This window comes from Anomaloglossus baeobatrachus, chromosome 10 (genome assembly GCF_048569485.1).
Source record: "Anomaloglossus baeobatrachus isolate aAnoBae1 chromosome 10, aAnoBae1.hap1, whole genome shotgun sequence".
NCBI lineage: Eukaryota > Metazoa > Chordata > Amphibia > Anura > Aromobatidae > Anomaloglossus > Anomaloglossus baeobatrachus.
Window position 1 is genome coordinate 170,418,825 of NC_134362.1, and position 12,900 is coordinate 170,431,724.

General features: G+C 48.0%; 1 long non-coding RNA gene across 1 annotated transcript in view; it reads left to right on the forward strand.

Moving 5' to 3' along the window:
- The window catches only part of LOC142255344 (uncharacterized), an 83,856-nt gene that overhangs the window by 3,257 nt on the left and 67,699 nt on the right, over positions 1-12,900 (forward strand). Inside the window, exon 2 of the long non-coding RNA XR_012727410.1 lies at positions 6,402-6,491. This is a non-coding gene — a long non-coding RNA (uncharacterized LOC142255344). The remainder of the gene's footprint in view (positions 1-6,401; positions 6,492-12,900) is intronic.

A 12,900-nucleotide genomic window follows, 5' to 3' on the forward strand; every position in this document is an offset into this window, starting at 1 on the left:
ATTATATGGGGGCTGTGGGGACATCATATTATACTGGGGGCTGTGGGGACATCATATTCTACTGGGGGCTGTGGGGACATCATATACTGGGGGCTGTGGGGACATCATATTATACTGGGGGCTGTGGGGACATCATATTATACTGGGGCTGTGGGGACATCATATACTGGGGGCTGTGGGGACATCATATACTAAGGGCTGTGGGGACATCATATTATACTGGGGGCTGTGGGGACATCATATTATACTGGGGGCTGTGGGGACATCATATTATACTGGGGGCTGTGGGGACATCATATTATACTGGGGGCTGTGGGGACATCATATTATACTGGGGGCTGTGGGGACATCATATTATACTGGGGGCTGTGGGGACATCATATTATACTGGGGGCTGTGGGGACATCATATTATACTGGGGCTGTGGGGACATCATATTATACTGGGGGCTGTGGGGACATCATATTATACTGGGGCTGTGGGGAAATCATATTATACAGGGGTCTGTGGGGGATATTTTATACTGGGGGCTGTGGGGACATCATATATGGCAATATGTGGGGGATGTTATTGGGGGCTGTGGGGACATCATATTATATGGGGGCTGTGGGGACATCATATTATATGGGGGCTGTGGGGACATCATATTATACTGGGGGCTGTGGGGACATCATATTATACTGGGGGCTGTGGGGACATCATATTATACTGGGGGCTGTGGGGACATCATATTATACTGGGGGCTGTGGGGACATCATATTATACTGGGGGCTGTGGGGACATCATATTATACTGGGGGCTGTGGGGACATCATATTATACTGGGGGCTGTGGGGACATCATATTATACTGGGGGCTGTGGGGACATCATATTATACTGGGGCTGTGGGGACATCATATTATACTGGGGGCTGTGAGGACATCATATTATACTGGGGGCTGTGGGGACATCATATTATACTGGGGGCTTTGGGGACATCATATATGGCGATATGTGGGGGATGTTATACTGGGGGCTGTGAGGACATCATATTATACTGGGGCTGTGAGGACATCATATTATACTGGGGGCTGTGGGGACATCATATTATACTGGAGCTGTGGGGACATCATATTATACTGGGGCTGTGAGGACATCATATTATACTGGGGCTGTGGGGACATCATATTATACTGGGGCTGTGAGGACATCATATTATACTGGGGCTGTGGGGACATCATATTATACTGGGGCTGTGAGGACATCATATTATACTGGGGCTGTGGGGACATCATATTATACTGGGGCTGTGGGGACATCATATTATACTGGGGCTGTGGGGACATCATATTATACTGGGGGCTGTGAGGACATGATATTATACTGGGGCTGTGAGGACATCATATTATACTGGGGCTGTGGGGACATCATATTATACTGGGGCTGTGGGGACATCATATTATACTGGGGGCTGTGGGGACATCATATTATACTGGGGCTGTGGGGACATCATATTATATGGGGGCTCTGGGGGATATACTGAGGACTATGGGGAAATCATATTATACAGGGGTCTGTGGGGGATATTTTATACTGGGGGCTGTGGGGACATCATATATGGCAATATGTGGGGGATGTTATTGGGGGCTGTGGGGACATCATATTATATGGGGGCTGTGGGGACATCATATTATATGGGGGCTGTGGGGACATCATATTATACTGGGGGCTGTGGGGACATCATATTCTACTGGGGGCTGTGGGGACATCATATACTGGGGGCTGTGGGGACATCATATTATACTGGGGGCTGTGGGGACATCATATTATACTGGGGCTGTGGGGACATCATATTATACTGGGGGCTGTGGGGACATCATATACTAAGGGCTGTGGGGACATCATATTATACTGGGGGCTGTGGGGACATCATATTATACTGGGGGCTGTGGGGACATCATATTATACTGGGGGCTGTGGGGACATCATATTATACTGGGGGCTGTGGGGACATCATATTATACTGGGGGCTGTGGGGACATCATATTATACTGGGGGCTGTGGGGACATCATATTATACTGGGGCTGTGGGGACATCATATTATACTGGGGGCTGTGGGGACATCATATTATACTGGGGCTGTGGGGACATCATATTATATGGGGGCTCTGGGGGATATACTGAGGACTATGGGGAAATCATATTATACAGGGGTCTGTGGGGGATATTTTATACTGGGGGCTGTGGGGACATCATATATGGCAATATGTGGGGGATGTTATTGGGGGCTGTGGGGACATCATATTATATGGGGGCTGTGGGGACATCATATTATATGGGGGCTGTGGGGACATCATATTATACTGGGGGCTGTGGGGACATCATATTATACTGGGGGCTGTGGGGACATCATATTATACTGGGGGCTGTGGGGACATCATATTATACTGGGGGCTGTGGGGACATCATATTATACTGGGGGCTGTGAGGACATCATATTATACTGGGGGCTGTGGGGACATCATATTATACTGGGGGCTTTGGGGACATCATATATGGCGATATGTGGGGGATGTTATACTGGGGGCTGTGAGGACATCATATTATACTGGGGCTGTGAGGACATCATATTATACTGGGGGCTGTGGGGACATCATATTATACTGGAGCTGTGGGGACATCATATTATACTGGGGCTGTGAGGACATCATATTATACTGGGGCTGTGGGGACATCATATTATACTGGGGCTGTGAGGACATCATATTATACTGGGGCTGTGGGGACATCATATTATACTGGGGCTGTGAGGACATCATATTATACTGGGGCTGTGGGGACATCATATTATACTGGGGCTGTGGGGACATCATATTATACTGGGGCTGTGGGGACATCATATTATACTGGGGGCTGTGAGGACATGATATTATACTGGGGCTGTGAGGACATCATATTATACTGGGGCTGTGGGGACATCATATTATACTGGGGCTGTGGGGACATCATATTATACTGGGGGCTGTGGGGACATCATATTATACTGGGGCTGTGGGGACATCATATTATATGGGGGCTCTGGGGGATATACTGAGGACTATGGGGAAATCATATTATACAGGGGTCTGTGGGGGATATTTTATACTGGGGGCTGTGGGGACATCATATATGGCAATATGTGGGGGATGTTATTGGGGGCTGTGGGGACATCATATTATATGGGGGCTGTGGGGACATCATATTATATGGGGGCTGTGGGGACATCATATTATACTGGGGGCTGTGGGGACATCATATTCTACTGGGGGCTGTGGGGACATCATATACTGGGGGCTGTGGGGACATCATATTATACTGGGGGCTGTGGGGACATCATATTATACTGGGGCTGTGGGGACATCATATTATACTGGGGGCTGTGGGGACATCATATACTAAGGGCTGTGGGGACATCATATTATACTGGGGGCTGTGGGGACATCATATTATACTGGGGGCTGTGGGGACATCATATTATACTGGGGGCTGTGGGGACATCATATTATACTGGGGGCTGTGGGGACATCATATTATACTGGGGGCTGTGGGGACATCATATTATACTGGGGGCTGTGGGGACATCATATTATACTGGGGCTGTGGGGACATCATATTATACTGGGGGCTGTGGGGACATCATATTATACTGGGGCTGTGGGGACATCATATTATATGGGGGCTCTGGGGGATATACTGAGGACTATGGGGAAATCATATTATACAGGGGTCTGTGGGGGATATTTTATACTGGGGGCTGTGGGGACATCATATATGGCAATATGTGGGGGATGTTATTGGGGGCTGTGGGGACATCATATTATATGGGGGCTGTGGGGACATCATATTATATGGGGGCTGTGGGGACATCATATTATACTGGGGGCTGTGGGGACATCATATTATACTGGGGGCTGTGGGGACATCATATTATACTGGGGGCTGTGGGGACATCATATTATACTGGGGGCTGTGGGGACATCATATTATACTGGGGGCTGTGGGGACATCATATTATACTGGGGGCTGTGGGGACATCATATTATACTGGGGCTGTGGGGACATCATATTATACTGGGGGCTGTGGGGACATCATATTATACTGGGGGCTGTGGGGACATCATATTATACTGGGGCTGTGGGGACATCATATTATACTGGGGGCTGTGAGGACATCATATTATACTGGGGGCTGTGGGGACATCATATTAGACTGGGGGCTTTGGGGACATCATATATGGCGATATGTGGGGGATGTTATACTGGGGGCTGTGAGGACATCATATTATCCTGGGGCTGTGAGGACATCATATTATACTGGGGGCTGTGGGGACATCATATTATACTGGAGCTGTGGGGACATCATATTATACTGGGGCTGTGAGGACATCATATTATACTGGGGCTGTGGGGACATCATATTATACTGGGGCTGTGAGGACATCATATTATACTGGGGCTGTGGGGACATCATATTATACTGGGGCTGTGGGGACATCATATTATACTGGGGCTGTGGGGACATCATATTATACTGGGGGCTGTGAGGACATCATATTATACTGGGGCTGTGAGGACATCATATTATACTGGGGCTGTGGGGACATCATATTATACTGGGCCTGTGGGGACATCATATTATACTGGGGCTGTGGGGACATCATATTATACTGGGGGCTGTGAGGACATCATATTATACTGGGGCTGTGAGGACATCATATTATACTGGGGCTGTGGGGACATCATATACTGGGGGCTGTGAGGACATTATATTATACTGGGGCTGTGGGAACATCATATTATTCTGGGGGCTGTGAGGACATCATATTATTCTGGGGCTGTGGGGACATCATATACTGGGGGCTGTGAGGACATTATATTATACTGGGGCTGTGGGGACATCATATTATATGGGGGCTGTGGGGATTATTATACTGGGGCTGTGTGGACAGCGTCGGACTGGAACAGCGGAGCACTGGAGGATCCTCTGGTGGGCCCCCATGCTTTATATGGTGCGGGGTACCGTGGGCTTGTTACCGCGGGCTGGGCAGGGGTGTTTAGCAAGCAAACTGGCTCCCCATGCTCTGATAGGCCCCCAGCCTTTCCATCATAAACCGCAGTGATCGCATAGAATAATCTGTGCGATCTCTGCAGTTTCCGTGGTTGTAGCAGGACCAGTGGTGACATCACAGTCATGTGACTCACCACAGGTCCTTGCAGGTGCTGGAGTCCTCATGCCTACACCCTGCACAAAATGAGGTACGTGCAGGAGCTACAGACTGCGCCTCTCATATTCAAATGTACGTGCGTCTTTTTCATGCACGCGTATATTTGAACGGTGCGGTGCCAGGACTGAGGCAGAGGAGGTCCTCATCACCGCTTCTACATCCATCAACCCCAGGGCCACACGGAAGAATAGGATGCGCAGGCACCAGGTAAGTGCTTCTGCCTCCCCCTGCAATGAGCCTCCCCCTGCTGTGAGCCTCCCCCTTGCTGTGAGCCTCCCCCTGCAGTGAGCCTCCTCTTGCTGTGAGCCTCCCCCTTGCTGTGAGCCTCCCCCTGCAGTGAGCCTCCCCTTGCTGTGAGCCTCCCCCTGCAGTGAGCCTCCCCCTTGCTGTGAGCCTCCCCCTTGCTGTGAGCCTCCCCCTTGCTGTGAGCCTCCCCTTGCTGTGAGCCTCCCCCTGCAGTGAGCCTCCCCCTGCAGTGAGCCTCCCCCTTGCTGTGAGCTTCCCCCTTGCTGTGAGCCTCCCCCTGCAGTGAGCCTCCCCTTGCTGTGACCCTCCCCCTTGCTGTGACCCTCCCCCTTGCTGTGACCCTCCCCCTTGCTGTGAGCCTCCCCCTTGCTGTGAGCCTCCCCTTGCTGTGAGCCTCCCCCTTGCTGTGAGCCTCCCCCTTGCTGTGAGCCTCCCCTTGCTGTGAGCCTCCCCCTTGCTGTGAGCCTCCCCCTTGCTGTGAGCCTCCCCCTTGCTGTGAGCCTCCCCCTTGCTGTGAGCCTCCCCCTTGCTGTGAGCCTCCCCCTTGCTGTGAGCCTCCCCTTGCTGTGAGCCTCCCCCTTGCTGTGAGCCTCCCCCTTGCTGTGAGCCTCCCCCTTGCTGTGAGCCTCCCCCGTGCTGTGAGCCTCCCCCTTGCTGTGAGCCTCCCCCTTGCTTTGAGCCGCCCCCTTGGTGTGAGCCTCCCCCTGCTGTGAGCCTCCCCCTGCTGTAAGCCTCCCCCTGCTGTGAGCCTCCTGCCTCCCCCTGCTGTGAGCCTCCTGCCTCTGTGTTCGCCCCTAGTACTATGTGCCACCAACCCAGTGCTGTGCCACCCATGGTGTAGAAATGGGGGGAAAAAATGAGGAATGTGCTCTGGGAGTGATCGGCTATAGGTGACTTGTTATTTTTTGCAGAGTCGCGTCATGGCAGGAAGAAGTGATGGTGGTCAGCGCCGGATGAAGAGGAAAAGTGAAGATAAATAACGTCAGCTAGAGACATCACTGGTAAGTCAGTGTATTACATGTACACATACAGTTAGGTCCAGAAATATTTGGACAGTGACACAAGTTTTGTTATTTTAGCTGTTTACAAAAACATGTTCAGAAATACAATTCTATATATAATATGGGCTGAAAGTGCACACTCCCAGCTGCAATATGAGAGTTTTCACATCCAAATCAGAGAAAGGGTTTAGGAATCATAGCTCTGTAATGCATAGCCTCCTCTTTTTCAAGGGACCAAAAGTAATTGGACAAGGGACTCTAAGGGCTGCAATTAACTCTGAAGGCGTCTCCCTCGTTAACCTGTAATCAATGAAGTAGTTAAAAGGTCTGGGGTTGATTACAGGTGTGTGGTTTTGCATTTGGAAGCTGTTGCTGTGACCAGACAACATGCGGTCTAAGGAACTCTCAATGGAGGTGAAGCAGAACATCCTGAGGCTGAAAAAAAAGAAAAAATCCATCAGAGAGATAGCAGACATGCTTGGAGTAGCAAAATCAACAGTCGGGTACATTCTGAGAAAAAAGGAATTGACTGGTGAGCTTGGGAACTCAAAAAGGTCTGGGCTTCCACGGATGACAACAGTAATGGATGATCGCCGCATACTTTCTTTGGTGAAGAAGAACCCGTTCACAACATCAACTGAAGTCCAAAACACTCTCAGTGAAGTAGGTGTATCTGTCTCTAAGTCAACAGTAAAGAGAAGACTCCATGAAAGTAAATACAAAGGGTTCACATCTAGATGCAAACCATTCATCAATTCCAAAAATAGACAGGCCAGAGTTAAATTTGCTGAAAAACACCTCATGAAGCCAGCTCAGTTCTGGAAAAGTATTCTATGGACAGATGAGACAAAGATCAACCTGTACCAGAATGATGGGAAGAAAAAAGTTTGGAGAAGAAAGGGAACGGCACATGATCCAAGGCACACCACATCCTCTGTAAAACATGGTGGAGGCAACGTGATGGCATGGGCATGCATGGCTTTCAATGGCACTGGGTCACTTGTGTTTATTGATGACATAACAGCAGACAAGAGTAGCCGGATGAATTCTGAAGTGTACCGGGATATACTTTCAGCCCAGATTCAGCCAAATGCCGCAAAGTTGATCAGACGGTGCTTCATAGTACAGATGGACAATGACCCCAAGCATACAGCCAAAGCTACCCAGGAGTTCATGAGTGCAAAAAAGTGGAACCTTCTGCAATGGCCAAGTCAATCACCAGATCTTAACCCAATTGAGCATGCATTTCACTTGCTCAAATCCAGACTTAAGACGGAAAGACCCACAAACAAGCAAGACCTGAAGGCTGCGGCTGTAAAGGCCTGGCAAAGCATTAAGAAGGAGGAAACCCAGCGTTTGGTGATGTCCATGGGTTCCAGACTTAAGGCAGTGATTGCCTCCAAAGGATTCGCAACAAAATATTGAAAATAAAAATATTTTGTTTGGGTTTGGTTTATTTGTCCAATTACTTTTGACCTCCTAAAATGTGGAGTGTTTGTAAAGAAATGTGTACAATTCCTACAATTTCTATCAGATATTTTTGTTCAAACCTTCAAATTAAACGTTACAATCTGCACTTGAATTCTGTTGTAGAGATTTCATTTCAAATCCAATGTGGTGGCATGCAGAGCCCAACTCGCGAAAATTGTGTCACTGTCCAAATATTTCTGGACCTAACTGTACTATACACTATATACAGAGCGCCTGGGTATAATGTCACTAATTAATGTCACTGGTGATCACTGTATCACCTGTACACTGACACTATATACAGAGCTCCTGTGTATAACGGCACTGATGCTAATATTAGTGTTATTAGTATTGTGGTTTTTATTCATGATCATTATTGTAGTATTATTTGGGCACTGTGTGGTGGTAATATGTGGTCTGATCAAAGTGTGGTAGTATTTCTCTGTTGTATGTGGTATTATTTAATCATTTATGAGGTCTGGTCATAGTGTTGCGGTATTTTTCCCTTGTATGTGGTAGTATTCGGTCACTATGTGCTCTGATTATGGTGTGGCAGTATTTCTCTCTTGCATGTGGTTGTATTCGGTTACTATGTGGTGGTAATATATTATTGGTCACGGTGTGGCGGTATTTCTCCCTTGTATGTGGTATTATTGGTCTTGGTAGGGTGGATTGTGTTGTGTCTGGAGGTCAGTTTTTCTATCAATAAAGGGAAGATTATTTCCAGTAGAGATTAAATACTTGAATGTTTAACCCCTCCCTGTCCTGTGACTATTACACTGCACAAATATGCTAAGTAATGGCCTATTCTAAGGCCATGTGCACACGGTGAGTATTTGGTCAGTATTTTACCTCAGTATTTATAGCAAAACCAGGAGTGGAACAATCAGAGGAAAAGTCTCATAGAAACACCTCTGCATTTTTACCCACTCCTAGTCTTGGCTTAGAAATACTGATGTAACAAACTGACCAAATACTGAACGTGTGAACGTGGCCTAAGGATAAGTGATTATTCATCTGTGGGGGGCGATTGCTGGGACCTGCACCGATCGTGCAACTTTTATCCCCTTGAAAGTTGAGCTGATGTCTGACTGATTCCCTGATCCATTCATTCAATAAGTGATCACCTACTAACCTGTGGATCCGTGATCACTTGTTACCAAAGATCCCCCTTACTGCAAACTACTGTAATTGTACATCAGTAATTGTGTGTGCAGGAGATGTGCAGGAGCCGGCTGTGCTTTACAGCCAGCATCCACTATAACAGGGATAACAGCTAACAGGTATTTACATATCACTGTAGGGTGGGCCCCTGGGGTCAATTCCTCTGGTGGGCCCAGACACCCCAGTCCAACGCTGACCTGACTGTATATATACACCCTGACTGTATATATACACCCTAACTGTATATATACGCCTGACTGTATAGGTACACCTGACTGTATACAGCTGACTGTATATATACACTTGACTATATACAGCCTGACTGTATAGATACACCTGACTGTATATATACACCTGACTGTATACAGCCTGACTGTATAGATACACCTAACTGTATACACCTGACTGTATATATACACCTGACTGTATAAATACACCTGACTGTATACAGCCTGACTGTATAGATACACCTGACTGTATACACCTGACTGTATAGGTACACCTGACTGTATAAACCTGACTGTATAGATACACCTGACTGTATAGATACACCTGACTGTATACAGCTGACTGTATAGATACACCTGACTGTATATATACACCTGACTGTATACAGCCTGACTGTATAGATACACCTGACTGTATACAGCTGACTGTATAGGTACACCTGACTGTATACACCTGACTGTATAGATACACCTGACTGTATAGATACACCTGACTGTATACAGCCTGACTGTATAGATACACCTGACTGTATACAGCTGACTGTATAGATACACCTGACTGTATACAGCTGAGTATATAGATACACCTGACTGTATACAGCTGACTGTATATATACACCTGACTGTGTACAGCTGACTGTATATATACACCTGACTGTACACAGCTGACTGTATATATATACCTGACTGTATATATATACCTGACTGTATATATATACACACCTGACTGTATATATATACCTGACTGTGTATATATATATATACCTGACTGTATGTATATATATATATATATATATATATATATATATATATATATATATATATATACACCTGACTGTATATATACACCTGACTGTATACACCTGACTGTATATATACACCTGACTGTATACAGCTGACTGTATATATACACCTGACTTTATACAGCTGACTGTATAGATACACCTGACTGTATATATACACCTGACTATATTCACCTGACTGTATATATACACCTGACTATATTCACCTGACTGTATATATACACCTGACTTTATACAGCATGACTGTATATATACACCTGACTGTATACAGCTGACTGTATATATACACCTGACTGTATACAGCTGACTGTATATATACACCTGACTGGATAGATACACCTGACTGTATACAGCCTGACTGTATAGATACACCTGACTGTATACACCTGACTGTATAGGTACACCTGACTGTATAGATACACCTGACTGTATACAGCTGACTGTATAGATACACCTGACTGTATATATACACCTGACTGTATACAGCCTGACTGTATAGATACACCTGACTGTATACAGCTGACTGTATAGGTACAGCTGACTGTATACACCTGACTGTATATATACACCTGACTGTATAGATACACCTGACTGTATAGATACACCTGACTGTATACAGCCTGACTGTATAGATACACCTGACTGTATACAGCTGACTGTATAGATACACCTGACTGTATACAGCTGAGTATATAGATACACCTGACTGTATACAGCTGACTGTATATATACACCTGACTGTGTACAGCTGACTGTATATATACACCTGACTGTACACAGCTGACTGTATATATATATACCTGACTGTATATATATACCTGACTGTATATATATATATATATATATATATATATATACACACCTGACTGTATATATATACCTGACTGTGTATATATATACCTGACTGTATCTATATATATAATTGCCTTATTCTGTCTGTCTGTCTGTCTGTCATGCTCCGAAATTGTGTCCTTACGGTGACACAAAGCTGATTGGCCGCTGGGCTCGCCATGGCCCCGCCCCCCCACACGGATTGGCCTCTCGCCCCGGCTCTCTGCAGGCCCCGCCCCCCTCACGCAATGCACGCTCGCTCTGGCCCAACTGACACGGAGCTCCGATTCCCAGGTGAGTACACACACACATCAGATCACACTCACTCTCACACTCACTCTCACACACACCTCACACATCACAACATGCTGGGATATCGCTTGCTTCTACACCGGCTCCGTCAGGATCCCGGCAGCGCCAGACATAACCTTGCGATGCTGGGATCTTGACGGAGGCCGTGAAAGCTGGTAACCATTATAAACATCGGGTAACTAAGGTCCCTTAGTTACCCGATGTGTATCATAGTTACCAGTGTACACCGGCTCACACTCACTCTCACACACACCTCACACACACATCACATCGCATCCACACATCAAGGTCCTGCAGCTGCGGAACATACACACACATAACAGCACACACAAATTAGATCACACTCACACACACCTCACACATCACATCGCATCCACATACGCACAACATCCTGGGATATCGCTTGCTTCTCGGCGGCGATACTGTGCTGTTGTGAGCTTCCAGGACCTGCCGGGGGATCACATGGCCAGAAGCATGTGATATCCCCGGATGTTGTGAGTATCAGCGCGTATGTGCAATATCGTCAGTGTGTGTGTCTTTGTGTGTGAGTGTATGCGATCGGGTGGGTGTGAGTGTATGCGATCGGGTGGGTGTGAGTGTATGCGATCGGGTGGGGGTGTGTGGGTGTGTGTGAGTGTATGCGATCGGGTGTGTGTGAGTGTATGCGATCGGGTGTGTGTGAGTGTATGCGATCGGGTGTGTGTGAGTGTATGCGATCGGGTGGGTGGGTGTGTGTGGGTGTGTGTGAGTGTATGCGATCGGATCTGTGAGTGTCGGCAGAGGAGCACGGCGTGCTGGAGGAGGCTGAGAGGACAGAGGCTGATCCTGGGGAAGGCTGGGATGGGGAGGCTGATGCTGGAGACGGAGAGGCTGATGCTGGGGACAGAAAAGCTGATGCTGAGGACAGAGAGGCTGATGCTGGGGACAGAGAAGCTGATGCTGGGGACAGAGAGGCTGATGCTGCGGGAGGCTGATGCTGGGGACAGAGAGGCTGATGCTGGAGACAGAGAGGCTGATGCTGGGGACAGAGAAGCTGATGCTGGGGACAGAGAGGCTGATGCTGGGGACAGAGAGGCTGATGCTGGGGACAGAGAGGCTGATGCTGGAGACAGAGAGGCTGATGCTGGGGACAGAGAGGCTGATGCTGGGGACAGAGAGGCTGATGCTGGGGACAGAGAGGCTGATGCTGGGGACAGAGAGGCTGATGCTGGGGACAGAGAGGCTGATGCTGGGGACAGAGAGGCTGATGCTGGGGACAGAGAGGCTGATGCTGGGGACAGAGAGGCTGATGCTGGGGACAGAGAGGCTGATGCTGGCGACAGAGAGGCTGATGCTGGGGACAGAGAGGCTGATGCTGGAGACAGAGAGGCTGATGCTGGAGACAGAGAGGCTGATGCTGGAGACAGAGAGGCTGATGCTGGAGACAGAGAGGCTGATGCTGGAGACAGAGAGGCTGATGCTGGGGACAGAGAGGCTGATGCTGGGGACAGAGAGGCTGATGCTGGGGACAGAGAGGCTGATGCTGGGGACAGAGAGGCTGATGCTGGGAGGAGAGAGGCTGATGCTGCAGGTAGAGAGGCTGATGCTGGCGCAGCATGGCGG